Consider the following 17,289-nt stretch of genomic DNA (forward strand, 5'->3'; position numbering starts at 1 on the left):
GACCGCGTCATGATTACGTGCAGTGGGCATGCCTGGGTCAATCCTGTCGGCCTGAAAGGACTGGCGATGTGCATGTCTTATCAGTAATCCGGAAGTTAAAAGTCTGAGATGACCAAATCAAACATAGAACAGTGGTCTTAGAAATGTAACATGGACAGAATAAACTTACAATATTGTTCCGAAGATGAACTAATTATGCGAAGTTGGTTCTATCAATAGTAGCATTTCAACATGAGAGGTCAACTTAAACGAAAACGTGTTATTATTATTATACCTAAGCTTTCTTATATCGCTACAAACACACATTAAATGTGCAGCACAATGCGAAAACTGCAGAATGTATCTGGATGTTATGTTTTGATTATAAATCACTGACATATAAATATTTTAACTTCAGTTTTCTTTTTTAAAGATCGACTGCGACTCGCGAAATGCTCCACTATGTGATGCGGTCAAATGAAATCAGTGTACCAAGAACAAAACTCTAAAAGAACAAAAATATCTCAGATGTGGGAATATGATCATAGGACGAACTGTGATAATCTGAAGGTGCAATGAGCGAAAAAGTCAATTCTTGGAAACTTTAAATTAAGACGCTAAGTTGATTACATCTGCGTTTGTCTTCTTTCGTGGGCAAATTCATCAGTTACAACTTCAATGTCGCTTTAAGGTCAACCTAATGTTATCACCAATCGAAAAATATGCAAACGATACGGACATATACCAAGGTACAACATATCGTTGTTACGTCTTAAAACTCGTTTTCATGTTTAATGATTTTTGTTAATGACATTAAAAGTCTTCCTAAAAGAGGCATTGGAGTTCAAGGCTACCAGGGATGTTATACAGTATGACGCCATACAGATCCGTGTTGTCACTCCTCACTCCGTGTTATAGCGGCTTCTGTGAGAACGAGGACCTGCATAGTAATCAGATTATGGTATGGGGACACTTCCCCGACTTAAATTGTTAGATGACTATGTGGCCTTAAGTGAGGTCAGTTTAATGAATCGCGACGACTTGTCCAATATCTGTGGTGTTAGCTGGTCACCTATTTATGGTACATGAGTATTGTTTAGCGAGACAGAGCTATAAAGTAGACATCATACCAATTCCACCCAGTCACGGCAATGTTACGGTGGCTTAACAGGCGCTTACATTTAGGATTGTTACTCGATCGTGTCACGGTTTTATGAACAGGTTATTGGATGTAACATGTCCGTTACATTTGCCTATAAAGAAAAGTTTATTTCAATCCTATTGGTTTTATTGGTCTGTGAACAGATTAATCTCAGTTCTGAATTCTAGGAACCGCAACGAGGATTGTTTTAATGCTGTGTAATTAACCTAAATATACAATACATTATAGCTAATTATTTTCACAAGGCTATTTTTTCTATTTCCAGGGCCATGCTATTATCGCGAAAATTTGATCTGCGAAATATTATTGAGAAATGTTTCGTTCATATAAACCCTCAAATTCAGACGGTGAAGATTTCAAATTGCCTAAATTTAATGTTCTCATTTGGTTTGAGATCGCCGAAATCTTGACTGGAGAAAATAACCGGCTGTACGATATATTAACAACGATGTCATCACATCTACCTCATATAATGTTTGTAAAGGAGCTGTTAGCTAACAACGATGTCATCAAATCTACCTCATATAGTGTTTGTAAAGGAGTTGTTAGCTAACAACGATGTCATCAAAGCTACCTCATATAATGTTTTTTAAAGGAGTTGTTAGCTAACAACGATGTCATCAAAGCTACCTCATATAATGTTTGTAAAGGAGTTGTTAGCTAACAACGATATCATCAAATCTACCTCATATAATGTTTGTAAAGGAGTTGTTAGCTAACAACGATATCATCAAAGCTACCTCATATAGTGTTTGTAAAGGAGTTGTTAGTTAACAACGATGTCATCAAATCTACCTCATATAGTGTTTGTAAAGGAGTTGTTAGCTAACAACGATGTCATCAAATCTACCTCATATAATGTTTGTAAAGGAGTTGTTAGTTAACAACGATGTCATCAAATCTACCTCATATAATGTTTGTAAAGGAGTTGTTAGCTAACAACGATGTCATCAAATCTACCTCATATAATATTTGTAAAGGAGTTGTTAGCTAACAACGATGTCATCAAATCTACCTCATATAATGTTTGTAAAGGAGTTAGCTAACAACGATATCATCAAATCTACCTCATATAATGTTTGTAAAGGAGTTGTTAGCTAACAACGACATCATCAAAGCTACCTCATATAATGTTTGTAAAGGAGTTGTTAGCTAACAACAATATCATCAAATCTACCTCATATAATATTTGTAAAGGAGTTGTTAGCTAACAACGATGTCATCAAATCTACCTGATATAATGTTTGTAAAAGGAGTTAGCTAACAACGATATCATCAGATCTACCTCATATAATGTTTGTAAAGGAGTTGTTAGCTAACAACAATATCATCAAATCTACCTCATGTAATGTTTGTAAAGTAGTTGTAAGCTAACAACGATGTCATCAAATCTACCTCATATAATGTTTGTAAAGGAGTTGTTAGCTAACAACGATATCATCAAATCTACCTCATATAATGTTTGTAAAGGAGTTGTTAGCTAACAACGATATCATCAAATCTACCTCATATATGTTTTGTAAAGGAGTTGTTAGCTAACAACGATATCATCAAATCTACCTCATATAGTGTTTGTAAAGGAGTTGTTAGCTAACAACGATATCATCAAATCTACCTCATATAATGTTTGTAAAGGAGTTGTTAGCTAACAACGATATCATCAAATCTACCTCATATAATGTTTGTAAAGGAGTTGTTAGCTAACAACGATATCATCAAATCTACCTCATATAATGTTTGTAAAGGAGTTGTTAGCTAACAACGATATCATTAAATCTACCTCATATAGTGTTTTTAAAGGAGTTGTTAGCTAACAACGATATCATCAAATCTACCTCATATAATATTTGTAAAGGAGTTGTTAGCTAACAACGATATCATCAAATCTACATCATATAATGTTTGTAAAGGAGTTGTTAGCTAACAACGATGTCATCAAATCTACCTCATATAATATTTGTAAAGGAGTTGTTAGCTAACAACGATATCATCAAATCTACCTCATATAATGTTTGTAAAGGAGTTGTTAGCTAACAACGATATCATCAAATCTACCTCATATAATGTTTGTAAAGGAGTTGTTAGCTAACAACGATGTCATCAAATCTACCTCATATAATGTTTGTAAAGGAGTTGTTAGCTAACAACGATATCATCAAATCTACCTCATATAATGTTTGTAAAGGAGTTGTTAGCTAACAACGATATCATCAAATCTACCTCATATAATATTTGTAAAGGAGTTGTTAGCTAACAACGATGTCATCAAATCTACATCATATAATATTTGTAAAGGAGTTGTTAGCTAACAACGATATCATCAAAGCTAGCTCATATAATGTTTGTAAAGGAGTTGTTAGCTAACAACGATATCATCAAATCTACCTCATATAATGTTTGTAAAGGAGTTGTTAGCTAACAACGATATCATCAAATCTACCTCATATAATGTTTGTAAAGGAGTTGTTAGCTAACAACGATATCATCAAATCTACCTCATATAATGTTTGTAAAGGAGTTGTTAGCTAACAACGATGTCATCAAATCTACCTCATATAATGTTTGTAAAGGAGTTGTTAGCTAACAACGATATCATCAAATCTACCTCATATAATATTTGTAAAGGAGTTGTTAGCTAACAACGATATCATCAAATCTACTCATATAATGTTTGTAAAGGAGTTGTTAGCTAACAACGATATCATCAAAGCTACCTCATATAATGTTTGTAAAAGTAGTTGTTAGCTAACAACGATGTCATCAAATCTACCTCATATAATGTTTGTAAAGGAGTTGTTAGCTAACAACGATATCATCAAATCTACCTCATATAATGTTTGTAAAGGAGTTGTTAGCTAACAACGATATCATCAAATCTACCTCATATAATGTTTGTAAAGGAGTTGTTAGCTAACAACGATATCATCAAATCTACCTCATATAATGTTTGTAAAGGAGTTGTTAGCTAACAACGATATCATCAAATCTACCTCATATAGTGTTTGTAAAGGAGTTGTTAGCTAACAACGATATCATCAAATCTACCTCATATAATGTTTGTAAAGGAGTTGTTAGCTAACAACGATATCATCAAATCTACCTCATATAATGTTTGTAAAGGAGTTGTTAGCTAACAACGATATCATCAAATCTACCTCATATAGTGTTTGTAAAGGAGTTGTTAGCTAACAACGATATCATCAAATCTACCTCATATAATGTTTGTAAAGGAGTTGTTAGCTAACAACGATATCATCAAATCTACCTCATATAATGTTTGTAAAGGAGTTGTTAGCTAACAACGATGTCATCAAATCTACCTCATATAATGTTTGTAAAGGAGTTGTTAGCTAACAACGATATCATCAAATCTACCTCATATAATGTTTGTAAAGGAGTTGTTAGCTAACAACGATATCATCAAATCTACCTCATTATAATGTTTGTAAAGGAGTTGTTAGCTAACAACGATATCATCAAATCTACCTCATATAATGTTTGTAAAGGAGTTGTTAGCTAACAACGACATCCTCAAATCTACCTCATATTGTGTTTTTAAAGGAGTTTTACCTAACAACGATATCATCAAATCTACCTCATATAATATTTGTAAAGGAGTTGTTAGCTAACAACGATATCCTCAAATCTACATCATATAATATTTGTAAAGGAGTTGTTAGCTAACAACGATGTCATCAAATCTACCTCATATAATATTTGTAAAGGAGTTGTTAGCTAACAACGATATCATCAAATCTACCTCATATAATGTTTGTAAAGGAGTTGTTAGCTAACAACGATATCATCAAATCTACCTCATATAATGTTTGTAAAGGAGTTGTTAGCTAACAACGATGTCATCAAATCTACCTCATATAATATTTGTAAAGGAGTTGTTAGCTAACAACGATGTCATCAAATCTACCTCATATAATGTTTGTAAAGGAGTTGTTAGCTAACAACGATATCATCAAATCTACCTCATATAATGTTTGTAAAGGAGTTGTTAGTTAACAACGATATCATCAAATCTACCCCATATAGTGTTTTTAAAGGAGTTTTTAGCTAACAACGATATCATCAAATCTATCTCATATAATGTTTGTAAAAGATTGTTAGCTAACAACGATATCATCAAATCTACCTCATATAATGTTTGTAAAGGAGTTGTTAGCTAACAACGATATCCTCAAATCTACATCATATAATGTTTTTAAAGGAGTTGTGAGCTAACAACGATATCATCAAATCTACCTCATATAGAGTTTGTAAAGGAGTTGTTAGCTAACAACGATATCATCAAATCTACCTCATATAATGTTTGTAAAGGAGTTGTTAGCTAACAACGATATCATCAAATCTACCTCATATAATGTTTGTAAAGGAGTTGTTAGCTAACAACGATATCATCAAATCTACCTCATATATTATTGTAAAGGAGTTGTTAGCTAACAACGATATCATCAAATCTACCTCATATAATGTTTGTAAAGGAGTTGTTAGCTAACAACGATATCATCAAATCTACCTCATATAGTGTTTTTAAAGGAGTTGTTAGCTAACAACGATATCATCAAATCTACCTCATATAATATTTGTAAAGGAGTTGTTAGCTAACAACGATATCATCAAATCTACCTCATATAATGTTTGTAAAGGAGTTGTTAGCTAACAACGATATCATCAAATCTACCTCATATAATATTTGTAAAGGAGTTGTTAGCTAACAACGATATCATCAAATCTACCTCCTATAATGTTTGTAAAGGAGTTGTTAGCTAACAACGATATCATCAAATCTACCTCATATAATATTTGTAAAGGAGTTGTTAGCTAACAACGATATCATCAAATCTACCTCATATAGTGTTTTTAAAGGAGTTGTTAGCTAACAACGATATCATCAAATCTACCTCATATAATGTTTGTAAAGTAGTTGTTAGCTAACAACGATATCATCAAATCTACCTCATTTAATGTTTGTAAAGGAGTTGTTAGCTAACAACGATATCATCAAATCTACCTCATATAATGTTTGTAAAGGAGTTGTTAGCTAACAACGACATCCTCAAATCTACCTCATATTGTGTTTTTAAAGGAGTTATTACCTAACAACGATATCATCAAATCTACCTCATATAATATTTGTAAAGGAGTTGTTAGCTAACAACGATATCCTCAAATCTACATCATATAATATTTGTAAAGGAGTTGTTAGCTAACAACGATGTCATCAAATCTACCTCATATAATGTTTGTAAAGGAGTTGTTAGCTAACAATGATATCATCAAATCTACCTCATATAATGTTTGTAAAGGAGTTGTTAGCTAACAACGATATCATCAAATCTACCTCATATAATGTTTGTAAAGGAGTTGTTAGCTAACAACGATATCATCAAATCTACCTCATATAATGTTTGTAAAGGAGTTGTTAGCTAACAACGATATCATCAAATCTACCTCATATAGTGTTTGTAAAGGAGTTGTTAGCAACCGTTTTATGTGTTCTATACAAACACTATCGTTCATACATATGGGACTAATACTGACTGGTCTCATACAAAACTTCGCACGAGGCACATGGCTAACCATACAAAACAGCTTCGTGACGTCAACAAAATTACTGTTTTTTTATATAAACTTTTGACATTAGGCTGATTTTACAATATTACATAATAGTCATGTATGACGATTTGACTAGCTGTCGTAGTTTTCTTCAAACTGATTTCAAAATGGCGGGGTATTATAGTTGTAAATTTACAATGATACATCTAAGTATGAAAGGAAAATATTATTAATTACTTTTGTTAAGTTAGTTCATAGAAAGTTATTTTCCTTGTGGCAGGGTATTGATTGTGACGTCATGTGATTTCGTTCACAAAATAATGGCGTCACCGATAGATACCTACCCGCAATGAAGATAAATCTATTATTATAAAAGACCGAATTTTGATAACTGACATGTCCTGTCTTTTTCCGTTGTAACCTGAGTTACATCTGGTCCGGTCTCATGACCTGATTGCCCTGAATTCATGTTCTATCAGATTTGCGCCCGACACTGTTCAATGAACCAATGGACATACCTACTCTACGAAGCACATACGCGAAATAGTGTGGCAATATTCAATACATCCATATTTCATATAAGTTTTATTCATTCAGTGTTTCTCCTTAGCATTATAAAATTATTGTTTCAACTTTTAACGTCAAAGTTTAACATAAAAATTACCAATATCTGTAGTTGCCATATGTAAATGAAATATACATTTTTAATGTTGCTTTGAATGGAGCCATTTTTTACTATTTGTATTATACATTTACTTATACTTTGTATTTACTGTATTGGTCTTTTGTCTAATTTAGAAAGAACAACCTTTCCTCTTTTGAAATAAAAAAAATCAAAATCTATATAGGTAAAATCAAATTAAAATGTGATAGGGGTGCTATTTTAAAGGCAAACTGCCTTATTAAACATTAAAATTTCATTTTAGATTTCTTGGAATCATACAGCCCGGCAATATTTAGTGGAAAGTGACTCATTTTCATCTTGTTATTTCAATTTTAAAGTTTTTAATTAATTAAGGATTTCTTGGAATCGTATGATAAGTCATTGTGTTTATGCAAAATGTTTCATGTCCTATCTAGAACTGTTGAACAAGGCTTATTTTGATCGGAGTAGGGGCCGCGGTGGCCGAGTGATTTTCCGACATATAGCGACGCCAACAACCTCTGGGTCGTGTACTTGAATCCCGTCTTGGGCAGTTGCAAGGTACAGACCACTGGTCCATGGTTTTTTTTTCCAGGATATTACGTATTTCCTCAAATATCAAACTTAGAACGTTCTTACACGATCTTAAAACTAAATTGTTTAGGACACAATCTGATTCCCCAGACTCCTAAGCATACAAGTTGTTGTACATACATATTTACAGTTTACTGATTGGCTCCTAAGCATACAAGTTGTTGTACATACAGATTTACAGTTTACTGATTGGCTCCTTAGCATATAAGTTGTTGTACATACATATTTACAGTTTACTGATTGGCTCTTAGCATACAAGTTGTTGTACATACATATTTACAGTTTACTGATTGGCTCCTAAGCATGCAAGTTGTTGTACATACATATTTACAGTTTACTGATTGGCTCCTAAGCATACAAGTTGTTGTACATACATATTTACAGTTTACTAATCGGATGCTAAGTATACAAGTTGTTGTACACACATATTTACAGTTTACTGATTGGCTCCTAAGCATACAAGTTGTTGTACATACATATTTACAGTTTACTGATTGGCTCCTAAGCATACAAGTTGTTGTACATACATATTTACAGTTTACTGATTGGCTCCTAAGCATACAAGTTGTTGTACATACATATTTACAGTTTACTGATTGGCTCTTAGCATACAAGTTGTTGTACATAGATATTTACAGTTTGCTGATTGGCTCTTAGCATACAAGTTGTTGTACATACATATTTACAGTTTACTGATTGGCTCCTAAGCATACAAATTGTTGTACATACATATTTACAGTTTACTGATTGGCTCCTAAGCATACAAGTTGTTATGTATACATATTTACAGTTTACTGATTGGCTCCTAAGCATACAAGTTGTTGTACATACAGATTTACAGTTTACTGATTGGCTCCTTAGCATATAAGTTGTTGTACATACATATTTACAGTTTACTGATTGGCTCCTAAGCATACAAGTTGTTGTACATACATATTTACAGTTTACTGATTGGCTCCTAAGCATACAAGTTGTTGTACATACATATTTACAGTTTACTGATTGGCTACTAAGCATACAAGTTGTTGTACATACATATGTACAGTTTACTGATTGGCTCCTAAGCATACAAGTTGTTGTACATACATATATACAGTTTACTGATTGGCTCCTAAGCATACAAGTTGTTGTACATACATATTTACAGTTTACTGATTGGCTCCTAAGCATACAAGTTGTTGTACATACATATTTACAGTTTACTGATTGGCTCCTAAGCATACAAGTTGTTGTACATACATATTTACAGTTTACTGATTGGCTCCTAAGCATACAAGTTGTTGTACATACATATTTACAGTTTACTGATTGGCTCTTAGCATACAAGTTGTTGTACATAGATATTTACAGTTTACTGATTGGCTCTTAGCATACAAGTTGTTGTACATACATATTTACAGTTTACTGATTGGCTCCTAAGCATACAAGTTGTTGTACATACATATTTACAGTTTACTGATTGGCTCCTAAGCATAAAAGTTGTTGTACGTACATATTTACAGTTTACTGATTGGCTCCTTAGCATACAAGTTGTTGTACATACATATTTACAGTTTACCGATTGGCTCCTAAGCATACAAGTTGTTATGTATACATATTTACAGTTTACTGATTGGCTCCTTAGCATACAAGTTGTTGTACATACATATTTACAGTTTACTGATTGGCTCCTAAGCATACAAGTTGTTGTACATACATATTTACAGTTTACTGATTGGCTCCTAAGCATACAAGTTGTTATGTATACATATTTACAGTTTACTGATTGGCTCCTAAGCATACAAGTTGTCGTACATACATATTTACAGTTTACTGATTGGCTCCTAAGCATAAAAGTTGTTGTACGTACATATTTACAGTTTACTGATTGGCTCCTTAGCATACAAGTTGTTGTACATACATATTTACAGTTTACCGATTGGCTCCTAAGCATACAAGTTGTTATGTATACATATTTACAGTTTACTGATTGGCTCCTTAGCATACAAGTTGTTGTACATACATATTTACAGTTTACTGATTGGCTCCTAAGCATACAAGTTGTTGTACATACATATTTACAGTTTACTGATTGGCTCCTAAGCATACAAGTTGTTATGTATACATATTTACAGTTTACTGATTGGCTCCTAAGCATACAAGTTGTCGTACATACATATTTACAGTTTACTGATCGGCCGATTATGTTTTAAACTACTATGCACAAAAACAATCGGGGAATAGCGCGTAAACCCGACGTTATAGTGACTTTATGAAACAAGAAACATTGACGTTGCGTATTGATTTAAAAATAATCCCTTGGAAAATCAATGTAATCGTACGTGTAAATGTATTTTATGTTATCAAGTAGTCTGGAAAATTAGTTATCAGCATTGATGCCACTATTTTTTAATTCCATCGAGTTATTGAACAAATTTCGTTTGCAAACTTTGTGAGAATACGCTAAGCGGGTGTCATGTAGTTATGGAACTATCACTTTAGCGTATGATAAAATAACATGACACCAATATAGACTACCATGAATTGCGCCTCACTGCATTGGACATATCTGGCTCGATAACAGACAATGAGGTCAGACTGAACCAGGTGTTGAGAAGTTGACAATGAGCAAATAGGTGGTTGATCGAAATAAAGTAATAACATAAAGCAAAAAAAGAGGAAAAACCTTTTAACATTTACAAAATCAAAAGTTATTCCTTACATATCAATACAAAGGGATTAGGTACAATATACTTTTTTCTCTTGAAAAGATTTTATTAGTTTTCAGCACAATAATACAATAACAATGAGAACAGCACATAGAATGGATCATTCTTATTAGTTCACTGGAATTTACATACTTGTAGCCATGACAGGAAAGAAGAATGATTAAATTTGGTCTAAGATCACCTATTTATGTCAATGTATCAGGAAAATTCAAGAGAATTATTAGATTGCTAATATCTTGGTCTACTGATCAATTGTTCTAATTTTTGTTCAATTTAAGCCTTCTAATGTATGTATACATCTATCTATGTTACCACAGGACCTTAAAGTAATCCTTATTTATTTTTCTTCCACCATATATCACCTTTCTCAAGTTCAAAGACACAATTTCATTTTAAAACATATTGTTTTTCTTTGCTTAAATGAGTTTACCCAAGTTTTGTATACATTTCTATTACCAGTTTATCTTTCAATATCAAATCGATAAACTTTGGATACAACAAGTCATTGGGCGTATTCAAACCTTCTTAAAGGACAAGACAAACTTCAGTTTTTGCCTTTTTCAAATCTTCGTATAATGTAAATGGTGGATGAAAGTTATAAAAAATGCAGAACTTTGTTTATAAATTTGTATAACATTTATCATCAGCATCCAACAAATCTCTGACATCAAAGACCCACCAAGATAATACCATTCGTTATAGACGACACATTTCCTATTCCTATTAAGAGATTATATGAAGTACTCTATATTTATCATGCTAAACCCTCTCTCCTCTTTGGATTGTATAATCTGTTTTCTACAATCCGATTTAATTACAGATCCTTATTATGACTACTTCTATTGAACGTAGTGGTTATAAAAATCTGTATTTTAATCAGATTGTGTTTTCTAGCAACTCTATGTGTTAAGCTTCCCCAAAGGTAGGGGTAGATAACATTATTCAGTCTCTTCAAATAAATGTCATTTGAGCTGAGGAGACTAATAAATAGACGAACAAGATTTTTTTTAAAAGATCTTTTATTTCATTTAGTAAATCTTTTGTTCAGTTATCTCTTTTCCATCTGAGATTGTATTGTTTACTGTTTTATCTACCTAATGTCTCTTTTCTAAATTTGAAAAGTATTTGCTTGGCTTTTCACCATCCTCCATCCACTTGCTTTGGCTCGGATAGCTAAACCCATCACATAATTCTTTCTAAATATCTCCTGTTCAACTTTTTTCTCTATCAACATATTAGATAAAAGGATGTGATTCAGGTGACAGATCACTCAACTGTCGACGAAAAATTAATATGATTTTCTATCATTCTTGACCGAAACTTATTTTTTGCGATTAACTTCAGCACTATATGCATCTAACATGCCTCGTATTTCAAGAAGCAACACTTCCAACAATAAATGATCGTTAATACGATAATATTTACATTTTCACTGCAGTCCCACTATGTAACCCTACCAAGCACAGTTGGCAGTCCTATAGACTATGACTTTCATTCGCTTCTTGTGACGTCATGCTTATTGTGACGTCATAATTATCGTGCCAAGATCACGGAATACGGCTGTTCAAATGGCTGTTCCATCCTTGACGATAGCGAATGATTAATTCACTATGGATGCAAAATCCATTCGCATTTCAAAATAAAATTATAACCAAATGTAAATATAAGCATTGAACGTCTTACAGTTGGCATTCATATTGGCTATGAATGCCAACTGAAAGACGTGCAATAGTAAATTAGCAGACCCAATTTTAACCAGGAATAATATCAGACCGCTCATAGACTGATAGAAATGGTTCAGAAATAAGGAAGAAGTCAAGTCTACCTTTCTTAAATTGTGATTTTTTAAACCAAGTATATCTACGAAAATCTGGATTATTAACCCGCCAAGGGTCACATAGTTGTAAATCTTCCATCATGTTTAGAACCTCCTGCCTAGAGGACCGGTTATTCACATGGACATACTTGTGTGTTTCCATTTTTGGATCTGTAATAAGGTTCCAATCCCCACAATTCGTTATCAAAGGAATCTATAATATCTCGCATATTCCTAAAAAAGCAGGAGTACCCTTGTATGGTCCATGGATATTTATAAGTGTAAATGTAAATTTAGAAATTTTGATCAAAGTACCATTTTCATCAGATTTCTTTTCACTAATTATATATTCTAAATTAATATAAAGGAAAGCCCCCGTACAGTTCCTCTTAAATTATTGAAGAAACATTTATAACACCACTGTGCCCTATAAAGGCAGCGTCCGAATCTTTAAAATGCGTGTCTTAAATGCAGTATATTGAACATTTTCTTTTTTTTGAGGTAGTTAAAAACATCATGTCTTTTTTTATAAATGCCAAGGCCCTGGGCATTAAAGGAGACTATTTTAAATGACATGTCTGTTACAAATATAATGTTTTGTTAATACACTCTATGCGACATCTTATATAGTTGAATTGGGTAAAATGTGAAAAACATATGGTCTCATAACTCAATTTCTGTCCTTCCGTTCAACATTTCCTACTTAACCCATCTGGGCAACGACTACCTTATTACTTATTATGTAGCAACAAACACAATAATCATATCTATTGAACATAGCACCATTGGTCAATATGTCACGCTAGATTGAAAAAGAAAGAAAAAATCATCGAAGAAAGCAGGTACCGACCTGGCCATTCAGATCAACACATGTACATTGTCAAGACAAAAAGTCAATCCTCCAAGCATTTGGTAACTTTTAGGCTGTGTATATATATTTATATAAGTTATTTTCAATATTGATAACTGTAATGCATTACACATTGTTTGCATTGGAATGATTTTTTGTTTCCCAGACTCACAATTAGCCTATGTTAATATATTGATTTGACTTGCCTTACAGGGAGCATATATTATAGTGATATCATTTGGTTCAAAGGTTTTGTAAAATATCCCGGCCTATATTAGCATGCATCGCTAGTATCTTATTTTATAAGTAGAAAGATGTATATCACATAATCCGCCCGATATCCATTGATTTCGCCCGTGTAATATTTTTACATACGTAACATGACCTAGAGCGATTTTCATTGTGACGTCAGACAGAACAATGACGTGGCGTCAGGATTACGAAGACGGCGGGTTAAATGGCGGTGTCTGCTGGATTTTCGAAATAAATTTTGACGTAAAATTCTTTGTTATATAGGTATTTGTAGATATGCGATAAAAAAGTATCCTAAATTTTTCTCGAGGTATTAATTTTTGCTTGCCAGGGCACGCAAAACTAAAAACTTCTTAGACTCGTTTCATAAAATCTCATATGAAGTGAACACTCATGTAAGATCCTATATTTATGCTGTTTAGAGCGCCAGGAGATAGTTTTCGGAAGCATTCAGTTGCATAACCTTATCCTATCGCTGACTTATATATGTATATAAACATATGGCCACGCAAGAATCACTACACGATGGACACGTGACAATTGTGTGAAAACATACAAACGGTATATACTGAAAAAAACCTTAGGAACTTAACATTTTATACAAGGTCACTGCGAGTAGTAAACTAGTACTTCTGAATATGAAGAGAGAGAAAAAACCCACAGCAATTATGTATAGAAAAATAATTAGGAAACAATCACGTGCAATATTATAGACCTGGTTTACTAATAAAAATATCCAATATCTCTTGAATGGGTCTTACTTCCGACCAAATTTCCAAACTTCAAGGACTCCTGTATACGTGTACCAATACCTTTGTCCTTTTCTCTCATGTTTAACTCGACATTGGTCAGCTCTGCTCGCTTTTTTGAGTCGTACGGGCAAGTTCGTTCTTACAGTAATTAGCTCTCTATGAATGTGCTTTGCTGATTAAAGGCTTTTATTTCTGGCCTTCACAGCTGCAAATTTTACAATGACACAAGGCGGTGCACTACTGTGTTGCGATTGTGGTAGCCTATGCGTGTTACATATAATCGTGTTATTCATTGTACACTCGTCCAGGCTCAACATGGAGATAAAAAAGTCCCTCACAACCGCCATTGTGGTTTCATTACTCCTCACAGGAATCCTGTTTTCATTACTCCTCACAGGAATCCTGTTTTCATTACTCCTCACAGGAATCCTGATTTCATTACTACTCACAGGAATCCTGTTTTCATTACTCCTCACCTCACAGGAATCCTGTTTTCATTGCTCTTCACAGGAATCCTGTTTTCATTACTCCTCACAGGAATCCTGTTTTCATTGCTCCTCACAGGAATCCTGTTTTCATTGCTCCTCACAGGAATCCTGTTTTCATTACTCCTCACAGGAATCCTGTTTTCATTGCTCCTCACAGGAATCCTGTTTTCATTACTCCTCACAGGATCCTGATTTCATTACTCCTCACAGGAATCCTTTTCATTACTCCTCACAGGAATCCTGTTTTCATTGCTCCTCACAGGAATCCTGTTTTCATTGCTCCTCAAAGGAATCCTGTTTTCATTGCTCCTCACAGGAATCCTGTTTTCATTCCTCCTCGCAGGAATCCTGTTTTCATTGCTCCTCACAGGGATCCTGTTTTCATTGCTCCTCACAGGAATCCTGTTTTCTTTACTCCTCACAGGAATCCTGTTTCTATTGCTCCTCACAGGAATCCTGTTTTCATTGTTTCTCACAGGAATCCTGTTTTCATTGCTCCTCACCTCACAGGAATCCTGATTTCGTTGCTCCACACAGGAATCCTGTTTTCATTACTCCTCACAGGAATCCTGTTTTCATTACTCCTCACAGGAATCCTGTTTTCATTACTCCCGACAGGAATCCTGTTTTCATTACTCCTCACCTCACAGGAATCCTGTTTTCATTACTCCCAAAGGAATCCTGTTTTCATTACTCCTCACAGGAATCCTGTTTTCATTACTCCTCACAGGAATCCCATATATCAAAAGGTTATACTTCAGACTTCTAACATTTGTAAACTCTGACTTTCTTACTAATTCTGCATTCTTTTCATTCATCGAGTCATTTGCTTTCACTTTATCTTTCCAATTCTAGCACCGACCCTTCTATTTTTTCGAAGTCTGGTTGGATTTCACACACCCTTTCGTTCATTGAAAGACATTTCTAGTTGTTTGATTTGATTATAAAGCTCGTTTGTAAGTGTTTATTTCAAGTTAAAGAATGAGGGATTTAATTTCAAAATTGCTTACTTTGTCGCGGTCGAGGCCTCCTTGTTTAATGGAACACGTGCTCTCCGCAATGATGTCTGGCCCGCTGATTTGGTCATGGTCGATTTCCTTCAGATTTTCCTTTTACAAATACCTCGTCACAGATGACTGATGGATTTGTGATTTGTTATGTTTACTTGCCGCTCTTCTACGTGGCCCCATGCTCAATATATATACACTCGATAGTCATTTGTGCCCAGCACTTACTTCTAACCTACCATGGGAGCCATCATACCGGAAGTCCTCATGTACAATGCAATTAATATATATGTGCATGCTAACGAATAACTGGCTATTGAGATAAGGGAAATGCAAATAATATTTGAGAAAATATAACTCAAAGTCTGTAGAATAATGTTAAGACTTAATTAAAACTGTAATCAAAGCGTTAAGTATACTTTAATATATGAACGAGACCAAGCGAAACCAAAACTACTTCATTATGTTATAATCAAAGTTCAACTATAATTTAATATGTTATACATGGTTCCATGAACTCTCAACTTAAAAAACAATATCCCGCCTTTATAGCTATAAACAAAGTTGTATAAAAACAAGATAAAGTACAGTTACCAACATATGGATAGTATCGATATGGCTTCTTATGGCTTCCCTGAAGTATAAATGTTTTCAAATTTTGTTTGTATAATGAATACCATATATTTCCTGAATACCGAAATCTAACACGTTATTTTGGCCTAGATATATTTTCTTCGTCGCTCTCCTACCAGACAACCAACGTCAATCAACATGCAAAAGTTTCGAGAATTGTCAACAATAATGAAAGGTGGTGTTCAAGCTAACGTTAATAATCCCATAGAAACTGCCAGCAGCCCAATTTTCTTTAAACTTTGCATATTAAAAGTTATTACTTTTACTCCTCACAGGAATCCTGTCATTTTAAAGGTTGTCTGTCCCTTTAAACTGACACTTTTTTCTTTAATGATTTTAAATGGCCCAAAGTGCCCGAATTCTTCATAGTCATTTTCATTCAAACTACCAGCACAAACATGCAAAAGAAGCTAAGCCTTTGTTAAATATTCTACAGTATTTATTCATAAATCATTTGAGTAGATCGTATACTTTATATGTTCGTAATTTCTTTTAGATTTGTAACGGAAAATTTGGTTAGAAATAATATTTTTACGAAAATTAACACTTTTTGGAAAACGAAAACGAAACATTGCTCTTTGTCATCGCATTTCATCCTGTTACGGGTTTTGTCCACAATTTTACACCCAATTGAAAATACTTCCATGTCATTTTCTGTCTATGTGTAAATAAGGTTCGAAATTAAAATCCGGGAAAACAGCTTTTGAGTGACTCAAAAAAGAGAGTGCAGGTAGCAACGGACCACTTCTTTGTTAATATATCTAGTTATACATTTCCAGTTAATGATTCCAGAGTCCGATGTAAGTGAAAATCAGTGTACAGTAATAATTTAAGTAA

Source organism: Argopecten irradians, chromosome 14 (genome assembly GCF_041381155.1).
Source record: "Argopecten irradians isolate NY chromosome 14, Ai_NY, whole genome shotgun sequence".
Classification (NCBI taxonomy): domain Eukaryota; kingdom Metazoa; phylum Mollusca; class Bivalvia; order Pectinida; family Pectinidae; genus Argopecten; species Argopecten irradians.